Genomic DNA, 13,161 nt, shown 5'->3' on the forward strand with positions numbered 1-13,161 from the left:
CTCAGCCAGCCCTCAGGGAGAGGGGAGGGGTGGAGAGAGGAGGGGAGAAGCAGATGGGAGGAGTGGGAGGAGGGGGGGGATGCAGAGGGGAGAGGGATGGGGAGGGGCTCCCTGAGGCTGGCAGAGCCTCTCCCCTCACCTGGGAGATGTGTATCCCCTTGGGGGTCAGTCCCAGGATGATGGTAGAATGCTCTTCCTTCTTATCCTAAGGACACAGAGGTCAGAGATGTCAAGGTCTTGGGTCCAGGTGAACAGGGCCTCTCAGAAGGGCAGGGTGTGGTCAGTCTGGCCAGGTTTAATTCCACTATGAAATACTGGAGAGCGCAGGAATCCTACCTCAGTGACATGTCACCACATAAAACATTCCTTTCATCACACTAAACACCAGACACATCCTCGGGACCCCTGTCCACCCCGTCCTGGGTCCTGGCCACACTGTCATGGGTGTCAGGTTCCGTCCAGCCTACCCAGGGTTCTGGTCACACTATCAGGGGCGTGGGGCTCCGTCCACCCTATCCTGAGTCCTGGTCACACTGTCAGGGGTGTGGGGCTTCATCTCCCCCACCTTGGGTCCTAGTCACACTGTTAGGGGTGGGAGGCTCTGTCTACCCCATCCTGGGTCCTGGTCATACTGTCATGGGTAAGGGGTTTCTATCCACCCCACCCTGTGTCCTGGTCACACTGTCAGGGTGTGGGGCTCTGACCACCCCATCCTGGGTCCTGGTCAGGAGTGTGGGGCTCCGTCCACACTATCCTGGGTCCTGGTCACACAGTCAGGGGTGTGGGCTCCGTCCACCCCATCCTGGGGCGAGGATCCTCCCTCCTTGCAGCGCTGCACCTTGTATAGCCTGAAGAGGTGGACGGGCACAGCCCACAGGCCTCCCAGATGAAGCGCAACTCGGCCCCCTTAGGGCTCAGGCCCCGCTGTTCTCGGTGCAGGGCAGGCACGTGCCAGAGTATGTAGCCCACACCCCTCCTGGAGACCACCTGCAGCAGGACCGGCTACTGAGTGGCTCCCTCCCCTCTCCACTCTCCCAAGAAGCCTCTCAACCTCCCGCCGTAGTGTCCACATCCCAGGCTGGTGCTGTGTCCAGTGGGGAATGTCCCGTGGAAAGTCGTGGTGCCGCTGCTGGCCTGGCCCTGTCCCTTCCTGGGCTGCCCGGGTGCCCCTCAGCTGAGGACGCTGGCCGCTCTGCCCCATGGCCAGACTCTGCAGAACCAGGATGGCTGGGCTTCCCTTGCATGAGATCCAACAGGTCAGGGAGTCACGGAGGTCAAGGAGGCATGTGGGGCTAGCAGAGCCAGGCTGGGCCTGCCTGGCCTCCGTGGGTTCAGAGCTGGTGTGGACAGGCCTGTGTTGCACAGGGTGGATGATTTAGGGAAATCGAGGCACAGAGGCCAACTGCTCTGGGATAAAGTGGCTTGTCAAGGGTCCCGGGTATCTAGGGAGAAGAGGGAAGGACTACCCTGAGGACCAGTGGGTCTGACCCCATGAATGGGCAAGCCAGGGTGGCTCAGAAGTTGGAGCCACGCTGCCAGGGTCACTTGCCCTGATGCGTGTCCTCCGAGGCAATGAACGCGACCACAGGCCACCTCAGGTGTCAAGAAAGATGGCGAGAAGGAGCCAGGCCGGACTCGAAAGACCCTCCCACTGGGCTGCACCCAGAAACCTCCAGGTGCTCCTCCTGCCCTGGCCGGAGCTGTTGCAGGGCCGAGCCACGCCTGCCCTGCGGGGCCTCCCCTGACCCCTGACCCCTGCCCTGGGCAGGCTCTTGTCCCAGGCTGACCCTCGAGGACCTAGGCTACCTTCCTTCCCTTCTGCCCTCCCATGGCTCCTCCTTCTGCCCTTTGAGCCAGGTCAGTCGGCAGGTGGACTTCAGGTGGTGCACACTCCACGGTACACATGCATCACGTGTTCTGAGCTCCACCTTGAGGTCCAGGCGGCTGGCCGCTGGGACTTGTGACTCCACCAAAAGGAAAACCAGGGTTTGGGGCTGCTGCGATGCTGAGGCCATGGACTCTGGCCATGCACCGTGTCCGCAGCTCCCTAACACTGATGATCATGGAGACTTTGGGTTTGCACAGTGAGATCTAGGACTGGGCATCCCGCCTGGTGACGCTGACTCCCAGTCATCAGGGAGAGGCCTTGTACTGTGTCCCCTGCTGTGGGGGATGGTCCTTCCTGAAGGAGCCAGTGCTGGATGCCTCCTTCTGTGTGAAGACTCCTGAGAACCCCCGAACTCTGTCCCTGATGTCTCTGGGACTTAGGGCCACAGGCCGAACCACAGGCTGGAGGTCAGGTCCATGTCCACCCATGCCCCACACCCACTGTCCCCTTTCCAACTGTGTCTCCCTCCCAGAGGCCCTTCTTCACCCAGTGACCTCCCTGTAGACAGGTTTTCAAGGCTTCAGTCATCAGGTTGTGCGGGGAGGCGGGGGGTACACACGCCTTGGGGGCTTTCCCCCAACCTACAGAGCACAGGAGGTGGACGGAAGAGGGAACTGGCCCTGCCACCCGAGGTGCCTTATCAGCAGAAGGTGGTGTTCTGCCTCAACTGTCCCGGGGCATGAAGGAGCCAGAAGCCCTCACCAGGCCCTTGGGGGAAGGGTGAGACAATACCTCCCGCACCAAGTTCCCCCACCCCCAGGTTCAGGAATCTCTCACTCCTGTGTCTGGAATCCCCAAAACCACACCACCCACTCTGCCAGTCCTTGCCCGAGCCTGGAACATTCCTTGCATGCCATCTACACCCATCCAGTCACAGGCGCCCACTGGGGCCTGGGGTACAGTCTAAGTCTCCTTTAGAACCACTTCTCCAAGGGGCCCTTTTGACCACGGCAACCTCTTTGTGCACCGGCCTTCATGGCCTCAGCCCTCAGGTCCTGTGGGAGAGGAGATGCTTTGGGATCCCCCCCCCACTTACAAAAGCAGAGAACCCAGGAGGCAGGTCAGTGGGGGACAGACTGATTACCTCAAGCCTGGGCCAGCAGTGACCCAGAGACCAACTCACTCAGCTCAGCAGCCTCCAGACAGCAGGACACGCCCCAGGCTCTGACCAGACAGGGCTCAGAGGAGGAAGGCAGCAGCGGCCACATCCCAACCCCGGCTTCAGGTCCCACGAGGTTCCAACCGTGAATTCACCATGGGTTCATGGGGCTGCTCTCTGCCAGGTGGGCATGTCAGGAAGGCATACTTAGGCCTAAGGCCTCTCAAATGAGGTCTGGGATCACTACCCAGGCCCCAGCCTTGGCCCGACAGGCTGCCCCACTGGCTTCTTCCCAGCGCTGTCTCCATAGCAGCAGCAGGGAACTTGATTCCTGCTTGGTGGCGACATTGACGCCAACCCCACAGACTAGGAACACTCTCGAATGAAACGGCATGTGGGGAGTGCAAACCAGCCACTGGCACCCTGCACCCCTGATGTAGACTAGGCTCCCCTGCCAGTGTTTACCCCCTTTGACTGTAGGACCCAGACACAGAGTGCAGGTGTCGAAGGGTCGGTTAACACGGGGGTCGTGAACCAAAATGGCAAACTGCTGCAGAGCTGTTCCTGCAGAGTGGATGCGCCAACATTCAAGCCTCACGGCAGAGCAGGGTGTGATTCCCAAATGCCCCAGAGCAGTGGGGACTGCCTGACACACACAGCGGGAAAGGGGGAGTGTCTGCGACCTCTCCTCCCCCACTGCCCAGAAAGTCCCAAATCCATGCCTGCCCCTGGGACCCCAGGGCAGGGCATGTGGCGCCCACGTCGGGGATGCAGGCCCAGTTCTCATCAACACAGCGGCCCTTCCCCGCCCCACCTTGCCCCTTTTCCCCATAGACCTCCCTCCTCTTGGCCAACGGGCACCGCCCTGGGAGGCCCTGGGATGGAGCGAGGTCCTGCTCCAGGTGGGGACTGAGGAACAGGTAGGGGCGCCAGGGAAGACAGCAGTGGCCTCCACCCACCCCCCTGCCCTCGGGTCACACAAGGGCCAGGCCTACCTGCAGGAACCGTCTCTGCTAGTGGGAGCGCTAGGTTCTGTCTACACTCACAGCACCCAGAAAGCAAAACACAGGAAGAACCCTGGGCCTGGGTCAGAAGTGGCAGCAAGGGACTTCATTCAGGAGTCTCCCCAACCTCATGCGAACTTCACATGGGACAGAGTGCTCCAGACTTCAGCAGGGAGGTGGCATGTGTCTCTCCCCAGTCCACTCATGCCCCAGACAGAGGGGTGTCTCACTCTGGCTGGCTCCCGGCCAAGGTCGGACCCTCCATCCTCAGAGAGTGAAGGGGGATGCTCATCCCCATGCCCAGTCTGCGGGGAAGGCCCAGGAACCAGGCAGCTGCAGGGCCAGAACCCAGACACTTTCCCTTCTGAGTGTCATGCTTGTAGAGGAGTCCACGGCTGGTCACCCTGGTGCCTCAAGGCCCCAGTCATGCACAGAACTGCATAAAAGTGGCGTCACTCACTTCCTCAGGCAAAGTCAAGTGCCCACCCACCATGGCTCCAGCTCGGGGTCTGTCTGGGTGTGGGGTTCAGGGAGGAGCCAGGGCAGAGGCCCGGTTGAGGAGATGGGTAGAGGGCTCTGACCACTCCGCCTATGGTGCTAATGCATTTGAACTCCAGGGGGCAGTTCACAGACATACAGGTCCTGTGGAAGGACACAGGCTTCCAGAAGCCCTGGCGACAGCTGTTCACAGAGCAGGACTCAAGAGGCGGGTCGCAGTCCGGGGCCCAGAGGAGGAAGTAAGAAAGTGGCCCCTGAGATGGGCGCATGGGCCTATGTGTGACTGTGTGTGTGCATGTGTGGTGTGTGTGCATGTGTGTGGTTTGCATGTGTGTAGCTATGTGTGTGCTTATGTATGATATGTAACTATGTGTGGTGTGTGTGCGTGTGGTGTGACTATGTGTGTGTATACATGTGTTTGGTATGTGTGTGGTGTGTGAGTGTGAGTGTGTGTGTGTGAGTGATGTGTGTGTGGGGTGACTATGCATGTCAGCATATGTGTGGTTTGTATTTGCTGTGTAACTATGTTTGCATGTGTGTGGTGTATACACATGTGTGATGTGTGTGTGGTATGTGACTGTGTGTGCATGTGTTTGATGTGTGTATGTGGGGGTGCTGTGACTATGCTCATGAGTGGGATATGTGTCTGACTATGTGTGTGCATATGTGTGGTGTGTGACTATGTGTGTATTCATGTGGTATGTGCATGTATGCGGTGTGACCATGTGTGTGGTGTGAAAGTGTGTGTGCATGTGTCTGCTGTGTGTGTGCATGTGTGTATTGTGTGTTGTGTGTGTGCACCCAGGCCTTCCAGAGGCCCAGCATTCTCTACACCCCCACCCCTCTCCATGGGTGTCCCTGGCTGCCCAGAGGTCCCACCCTAGTGCTTACTTCTGACCACACAGAGGCCAAAGAAGTGGGCTTCTCTGATGCGCGCCAGGTTGCACGCTTGCTGGAAGAGCTCACGGCCCATGACCTTCACCTGCAAGAGAGGTGGGGAGGATCCCAGGGAGGAGCCAGCAGAATACCAGAGGACCCCATCAGGCTCTACCCAGCAGGGTCAGAGGTCAAGGTCTGGGCCCCCACTCTGTCAAAGCTGAAGACTAACACCTGTGAGAGGGAGGGGCACAGGATGGGGCAGGCTTGGTGCAGGGTGGGTGAGAGGGCAGGGAAGGCGGGGCAGGTGTCCACCCGACAGTGGGCGAGGGGCGCCCTTGGTGCCCATCTGGGCTGTGTGGGGAGAACCCCAGGGATGTTGGACACACCATCTCACCAGCTCTCCCCATCCAGGCTCATTGCTCACACCTGGCACACACGGTCTGGCCTTTCCTGAGTGTGGGCACCAGCGTGTGTCAAGGGTGCGTGGGTTCTGGAGGAGGGTCCTTGACCCGGAAGGGACTAGCAACACTCCAAAGTATGTGGCTCTGCCCACGATCCACTGGTACAGGCACCAGGCCTGGGCTCCACGTGAGCCTGGCTCAGTCCTGAGGCCCGGTGTTTGACCATGGACCTGGGGATGACTTTGCTCCCCCAGGCGCCTCCTCCCAGGTCTCAGCCCAGGGCGAATGTATGACCCTCCATTGGGGAGACCCTCAGCCCCTCGGCCACCTGCTTCCCGCGCCCTCCCCAGCCTGCTCCTGCCCTCCTCATACACAGTCCCTTTCCCTGGGGGACTCTCATGTGTTTATATGCATGCTTATGAACATGACCCCTACACCCTGGGTAACTCTCACATGTTCATGTGCATGTTACTGGGCATAACCCCTAAGCCCTGGGTAACTCTCGTGTGTTCACGTGCATGCAGTGGCCCCAGCAGGTGTCTCTCCATCTGTGTATGTTCAGGTGAGGACTACCAGTATAATCTCCCACCCAGCCTCCTTCATGTGGGGTCCCAACGATGCTTCTTATACTTGAACCTTGGACAGTCCCTCTCAGGATCAAGCACTGGGCCGATGTTCACATCTCTAGTGTCTCACAGGCATCCCTGGGCTACACTCTGCTCAGGTCCCCTGGCTGTCTCTGGTGCCCCTAGCTCTGACTGCTGAGGCACCAGGGTTTTATTCATCAAGTCCCTGTTGGTTTGGGCTGATTTATCTCCATTGGCCTGTCCCCTGGGGAATGTCCCAAACTTGGTGGTGGTCCTGACAGACCCTCTGCTTGGGGATAGGGGTGTCTCTGCCTCATCTGTGCACAAGGCTGGGCAGTGGACGCCTAGCTGGTGTTGGCCATGGGGACCTCTCGCTGACCAGGCAACAGGGACCTCCACAGGTAGGAGGAGGTACTCATGTATGGAGCCAGGTGCTGAAGTCACAGATGTGGGTGTAGGTAACCTGCTCTTGGACTCTCAGGGACTCTAACACCCTTTGGTCAAAAATTGGCATACCAGAGACAGCTGGAGCTTGTGACTTGTGCAAGGCTATGTTTGATGACTGCATCTGCACTGTCTCACGTCAAAGGCCTGTCTGCTTTCTAACAATGATTACTGGGAGCCTGGCTTCTGCTGTTCCCTTAACTCAGGGAGGGACAGCAAGCCACCCCACAGAGAAGACACTGGGGTTTTCCCAGCGGCCTGTTCCTGATAGCTGGCCTTGGAGACATGTGGTAAACAGGGGAGCCTCCCTTGCAGCAACCATGACATACACACCCCAAAAGAAGCAGGCTGTGTCCTCTTAGAGGACCAGGGGCTACAGGAGCTCAAGATGTGCCTCCACGGCCCATGGGAGCCTGAAGTGACACCCTCCTGGGTCCCAGCGTGTGGCTGCTCAGTCCTTCAGCTAAAATCCTACAGTGCAGCTCAGGGAGACACCGAGGGTGAGCTGTCCCCTCTCATGGGCATGACCCAAGCTCAGCACCCCCCATAAGGGTCCTCTCCTGGCCCCACCCTGCATTCTGAGGGCCCTTCCCCTTGCCCAGTTCCACCTTCTTGCTGCCAGACAGGGACACCGAGGTTAGGGGAGCTTCTGCCTCTGACATAGACATTTGTGTTGGCTTAAATACAGATACGTGTCCCCAAGCAGTGAGAAACTCCCTGGGGACCTTAATCACAACATCATAGGCAAGTCACACTGCTCTCATGGATGGCGTGCAACCCCATCCATGGCCACTCTCATGCTGACCGCCGCATGTTCATAGTCAAGGCTACCCTTAAACGAAGGCCCTGTCTCTGGGGCAGCCAACTCCTAGGTGGCTTCCTGTCCCTCTAAACTCAACTGTATGGGCAGATAGGGCGAGAGCAGAGAAGATGGGGGAGATGGGGAGCCTTGGCTTGTTCCCTGAATTGGACCGAGAGCCCACGGCAGCCACATCTGAGCAGGAGGCAGGAGCCCCTGCCTGGAACCAGCTCCTGGTGCCCTGCCCTTGGTGTGCCCACAAGGCTGTGCTGAGGCTGCACATGGGCTCCTCAGGCAGCAACACCCATGGGAGTTTCCCCATGGGACCTGTGGAGAGAGGCCGCCCCTCCCCAGACACTCCCCGCATCTGGTGCACGTAGGCTGCAACCTCCGAGCACACAGGATGAGTCCTGAACCCCCAGGCTGCAGTGGGCCTCTCAGCCCAGCCTCCCAGCCAGCCAGCCCAGAGCTCCCCACCCCCTGGTGAGGTGCCAGCAGCACCAACTCCCAGCCTTGGTTTCCTCATATGGAACAGAATCACTCGTAAGAACTGCCCGGCTGTCATGGAGGGGGTTAAATGTGGTAATGTGTACACAACACCCAGCAGAGCCTCAACACCCTGTGGCCTTCTCCATGAGAGAGGGAGAGCTGGGACAGATGAGGAAGATTGGCGGAGGCTGACGCTGGTCTCGTCCACAGTTCAGAAATGCCCAGAAGAGACAACACACAGTTGAGGCACCTTGAGACGGGAGCATTTGGTTATTTCATGTTTCACTGAAACACTGGTGGAAGAGGACTGCAGTCTAAGTCTCCGTCTGCAGGCAGTGCATGGAGGATGGGCCCTGATAGCACCCCTGAGCTAGCCAGCACATGAGGTGGGTTTGTTCCCAGCATGGAAGTCAGCCCAGGGGGCACACAGTCCCGCCATGCTACCCCCAGAACCACCCCAGTGGGAACTGACTCATCCTTTCAGGCATCACTGGAAATGCCCTAGAGTAGCGGGGCACATCCAGCTGTCCAGCCAGCCTGTCCTGCCCAGGGGCACATCCAGCCATCCAGTTGGCTTGTCCTGCCCTGGACAGAGGTACTCTGGTCGCAGGGAAGGTGCCGTGCCACCAGGCAGGCCTGGTGCTACGTGGCAGCACGGCTGGACAAGTCCTCCAGTTGCTTGGCAGACTGTACACACTCTCTGGCCCCCTCCTGAGGCTGCTGGAAGCCCTATCTGGGGAGGTCCTGTCCCCACCAGTGCCCCTAGCTTTCTCCTCAGCAACTGTCCTTCCTGTGAAAAGCCACATCCTGACCCATTTTCCTACTTAGGGCCATTTCTTTGCCAGGGAGGGGAGGAATGCAGAAGATGCAGGGAGTCCATGCTGGGCTGCCTGTCGTCTCCATGGGCCACCCTGCAAAGTTTCCTGGCCATCACCTGTCCCAGACAAATTCACAGCTGGAGGAGGAGAGGGAGGCATGTGCCGGACCATGTCTTGCGAGGGACTCTGAAGTGTGGTCCTTGTGGAAGTGCGGGCTATGCAGAATCTGGTAAATGACGAGGGGTCAGCTGCAATGAGGCAGACCAGCAGCAGTTTCTTGGTTACTCCTCTCAGGTACTTAAACAGCCAGATTCTCTGGCAGAAGACTGCTCAGAGCGGACACCTTGTCAGGAAAGCTCGACAGCGTTCCTCACACCTTGCTTAGGGCAGCCTCCAAAGAATGTTATGGTGGATTTCAATCCACATTTCAAGGGAAGGCTCTGTGAAGGCTGACGTGAGGATGGCAGGCATGAGGCCAGCAGACATCAACAGGAAGAACCTGCAACTTTTCCTGGGATCTGTAGTGATGGCTCATGGACAAGTACTCAGCAGGTGTGGGCTGGTTGGATCCAGGAATTAATGAGTTGTTTAATAAACATCGCTCAGAAAAAAATCTGAGTAATTTGACTGCCAGATGGAGGCCCCTTACCAAAGACTGTTGAGGGAACCCATGTTGTCTGCTGACTTTCCATGGGAGTGGGGCCAGTGAGCTTACTTCCGGCGGGTGGGAGCCACCTGCTGCATTTGAGGGTGAAAGGGTGCTGTCTCCCACTACCCTTGGGAGCTGGGAGGTGACCCAGGGCTTCTCAGCCCTCACGGTGGGAGGGTGAGAACAGGGAGAGAGGGGGCAGAGACCGCGGAGGAGGTAGAAGGGAAAGCCAGCAATCAGGCCACATGCAACACATTCTGTCATTTTGTAAGCAGGGAAACGGAAGCACAGAGACACTGGGGGACTTGTTCAGAGCCCCAGGTCCCAGCAATACTAAGACCACCGCAATATCCTTCCCAAACCTGCAGGCCCCTCCCTACATCAGCTAGACATTCCTATTACCCATCAGGGCCCACTCAGAAACCACCGAGGTTGGTGTTTCAGGAAGCGTCTGGCTTTCCCTGCACTGCCCATGTGGGCGGTGTGGAGTTCTCAAGCACTGCTGGGTTCAGGGAGAATCGCCTGGAGAGTCCCAGGCAGACTCAGGGCCGGCAGAGTCCAAACCTGCAGCCAGTGTGACCCAGGCAGACGCTCAAGGAAGTACTGTGTTTACCTTGGGCATTGGAAGGACGTAGGAGGAGGTGAGAGGAGCTGAGAGGAGGTGGGCAGAGGTGGCAGGAGGTGGCAGGAGGTGGCAGGAGGTAGCAGGAGCTGGGCAGAAGTGGGAGAATGTAGATGGAGGTGGGAGGAAGTGGACAGAGCTAGGAAGAGGTAGGAGGAGTTGGAAGAGGTGGGAGGAGGTAGAAGGAACTGGCAGGAAGTGGGAGGAACGAATAGGATGAGGTGGGTGGAGGTGGAGGAGGTGAGAAGAGGTGGATGGAGTGGGAGGAGGCAGTAGGAACCCAGAAGAGATGGGAGGAGGCTGGTGGAGGCGAGAGGAGGTGTGAGGTGGTGGACAGAGATGGGCGGAGCTGGGTGGAGCTAAGGGGAGGTGGGAGGAGGCGGAAGGAGATGAGAGGAAGTGGGCGGAGTAGGGAGGAGGTGGGCAGAGCTGGAGGAGGGAGGTGGGAGGAGCTGGAGGAGATCAGAGGAGGTGGGATTAGCTGGAGGAGAGGGGAGGAGCTGGGAGGAGGTGGGAGGAACTGGAAGGAGGCGGGAAGAGCTGAGAGGAGGTGGGAGGAGCTGGCAGAAGGTGGGGAGCTAAGAGGAGGTGAGCCCTCCTCCCTCATCCCCATGGCTTCCCCTGTGGGCTTGTTCAAGGGTGCAGTTGCATCCCACACTGCCTCCTCCTGGGAGATGCCCAGGCTTCTTCCTCTGCCTCCCCATTCTGCACGGTATGGTGTTCTGTGATCGCTGGTGGGGACAGCCTGTGTGCCACATTCTTCCCCCATCCCCAGCCCTGTCCCCTTCCACACATTTCCAGCTGCTTGTCCCCTCAGATCCTGCCTGCCAGGACCTCTGTCCAGGGCTCCCACCTCCCCTGCAGGAGAGATCTGCCCTTCTGAGAGAAGCTGACTCCAAGGCTCCAGCCCCACAGACTCCTGCACACTCACCACGGCCCCTCCCCCTTGTCTCCCTGGGGCCTGGTTTTACATTGCTGACTTTGGTCTCATTTCCCCTTTCTGTGAGATGCTGTGGACTGTCAAAGGACTCCTCTTGCAGAGTGGGGTGCGTGTCCATCACAGAGCTCCTGCTTTGATAATGGCGTGGCCAACCTACATGCACACACTGGCCAGTCCACCTGTCGGGTTTGTGGCATGAGGCACCTCTGCAAGGTGAGAACTCCGACTGCTGTCCCAGGGGGCTGGGTTGCCCTTCTTCCACCACTCAGAGTCCTGAACTGCTCAGACCGTCATGTGGGACTTGTGGGCTGGCATATGGAAAGGGTGGACTGTTGTGTGGAACGTGTGGGCTGCATTAGGGGTGCGTGAACTGGCATGTAGGATGTGTGAACTGGCATGTGTGACACGTAAACTGGCATGTGGGATGTGTGGGCTGGCATGTGGGATGTGTGCGTTAGCATGTGGGACACATGAACTGGCATGTGGGATGCATGGACTGATGTGTGGGATGCATAGACTTGCATGTAAATGTGTGAACTGGTGGGTGGGACATGTAGAGTGGTGTGCAGAATGTGTGGACTAACATGTGATACGCATGCACTGGCAGGTGGGAAGAGTGGAGTGGCATGCGGGATGTGTAAAATGGTATATGGGCACGTGAACTTGCAGGGGGACGTATGGACTGGCATGTGCGGCACGTGGACTGGTATGTGAGATGCATAGTCTGGCACGTGAGATGTGTGGGCTGGTGTGGTGAATGCATGGACTAGCAGGTGGGATGCATGGAGTGGCATGTGGGATGCATTAATTGGCATGCGGGGCATGTCGATTAGTGGGTAGGACACATGGACTGGTATGTAGGACATGTGGACTGGCGGGTGGGATGTGTGGACTGGTGCGTGGGTCACATGGACTGGTGTGTGGGAAGTGTGGACTGGTGAGTGGGAGGCATAACTGGCAGGTGGGACATGTGAAGTGGTGGGTGGGATGTGTGGAATGGCAGGGGGTATGCATGGACTGGTGTGTGGGACACATGGAATGGCATGTGGGATGCAATGTGTGGACTGGCGGGGGGGATGTGTGGACTGGCATGTGGGACACATGGAATGGCGGCTGGGACACGTGGACTAGCATGTGGGATACATGGAGTGGTGGGTCGGACGTGTGGAATGGCATGTGGGAGGTGTGGAATGGTGGGTGGGACACATGGACTGGCATGTGGAACCTGTGGACTGGCGTGCGGGATGTGTGGAGTGACAGGTGGGATGTGTGGACTGGCATGTGGGACACATGGAATGGCAGGTGGGACACGTGGGCTAGTATGTGGGATACATGGAGTGGTGGGTGGGATATGTGGAATGGTGGGTGGGATGCAAGGACTGGCGGGTGGGATGTGTGGAGTGGCATGTGGGATGCATGGACTGGCGGGTGGGATATGTGTAGTGGCAGGTGGCATGTGTGGAATGGCGTGTGGGATGTGTGTAATGGCAGGTGGGATGTGTGGGCTGGTGTGTGGGACGTGGGGCCCTCTTCGGCCCCTGTGTCACCAGCTACAATCCCGGGCAAAGGAAAGTCCTCGTAAAGCCATAAAGCCCAAGGGGAGTGAACAGGATACAGACTTTTAAGTGCGAGGCATGCCAGGGCCTTGTCTGGTGAGCAGCCAGCCTGTGTGCACATACCTACCCACCTGCCCAGGTAGAGCACCAGCTGGGGACAGCCTAGGGACAGCTGGGATGACTTCCACAGCTTCCTCTCCAGGACCTGTCCCCTCATGGAATGTGAGGGTGGGGAGGGCACGGCCCACCTTCTGTCTACAGATACTCCCTTGTTCCTACTTACAGGAGACGGGAGGCCCCTGGAAAGGGCTAAAGTCCTGAGGTGTCTGCGCCTGGCAGGGGTGGGTTTCAGGGCCCCCGGTGGCTGCTCTCCTCCCCCACACCCACCCCTGAAAGGAACGAAAACACTTCCAGAACCTTCTAGAATTCCCAGGCCCGCTTGCACTTCCTTTTGGCTCCAGTCTCATTTTCAAAGAAGGAAGAAAGGA

Source organism: Carlito syrichta, unplaced genomic scaffold (assembly GCF_000164805.1).
Source record: "Carlito syrichta isolate Samal-C Ts95f unplaced genomic scaffold, Tarsius_syrichta-2.0.1 Scaffold143131, whole genome shotgun sequence".
Classification (NCBI taxonomy): domain Eukaryota; kingdom Metazoa; phylum Chordata; class Mammalia; order Primates; family Tarsiidae; genus Carlito; species Carlito syrichta.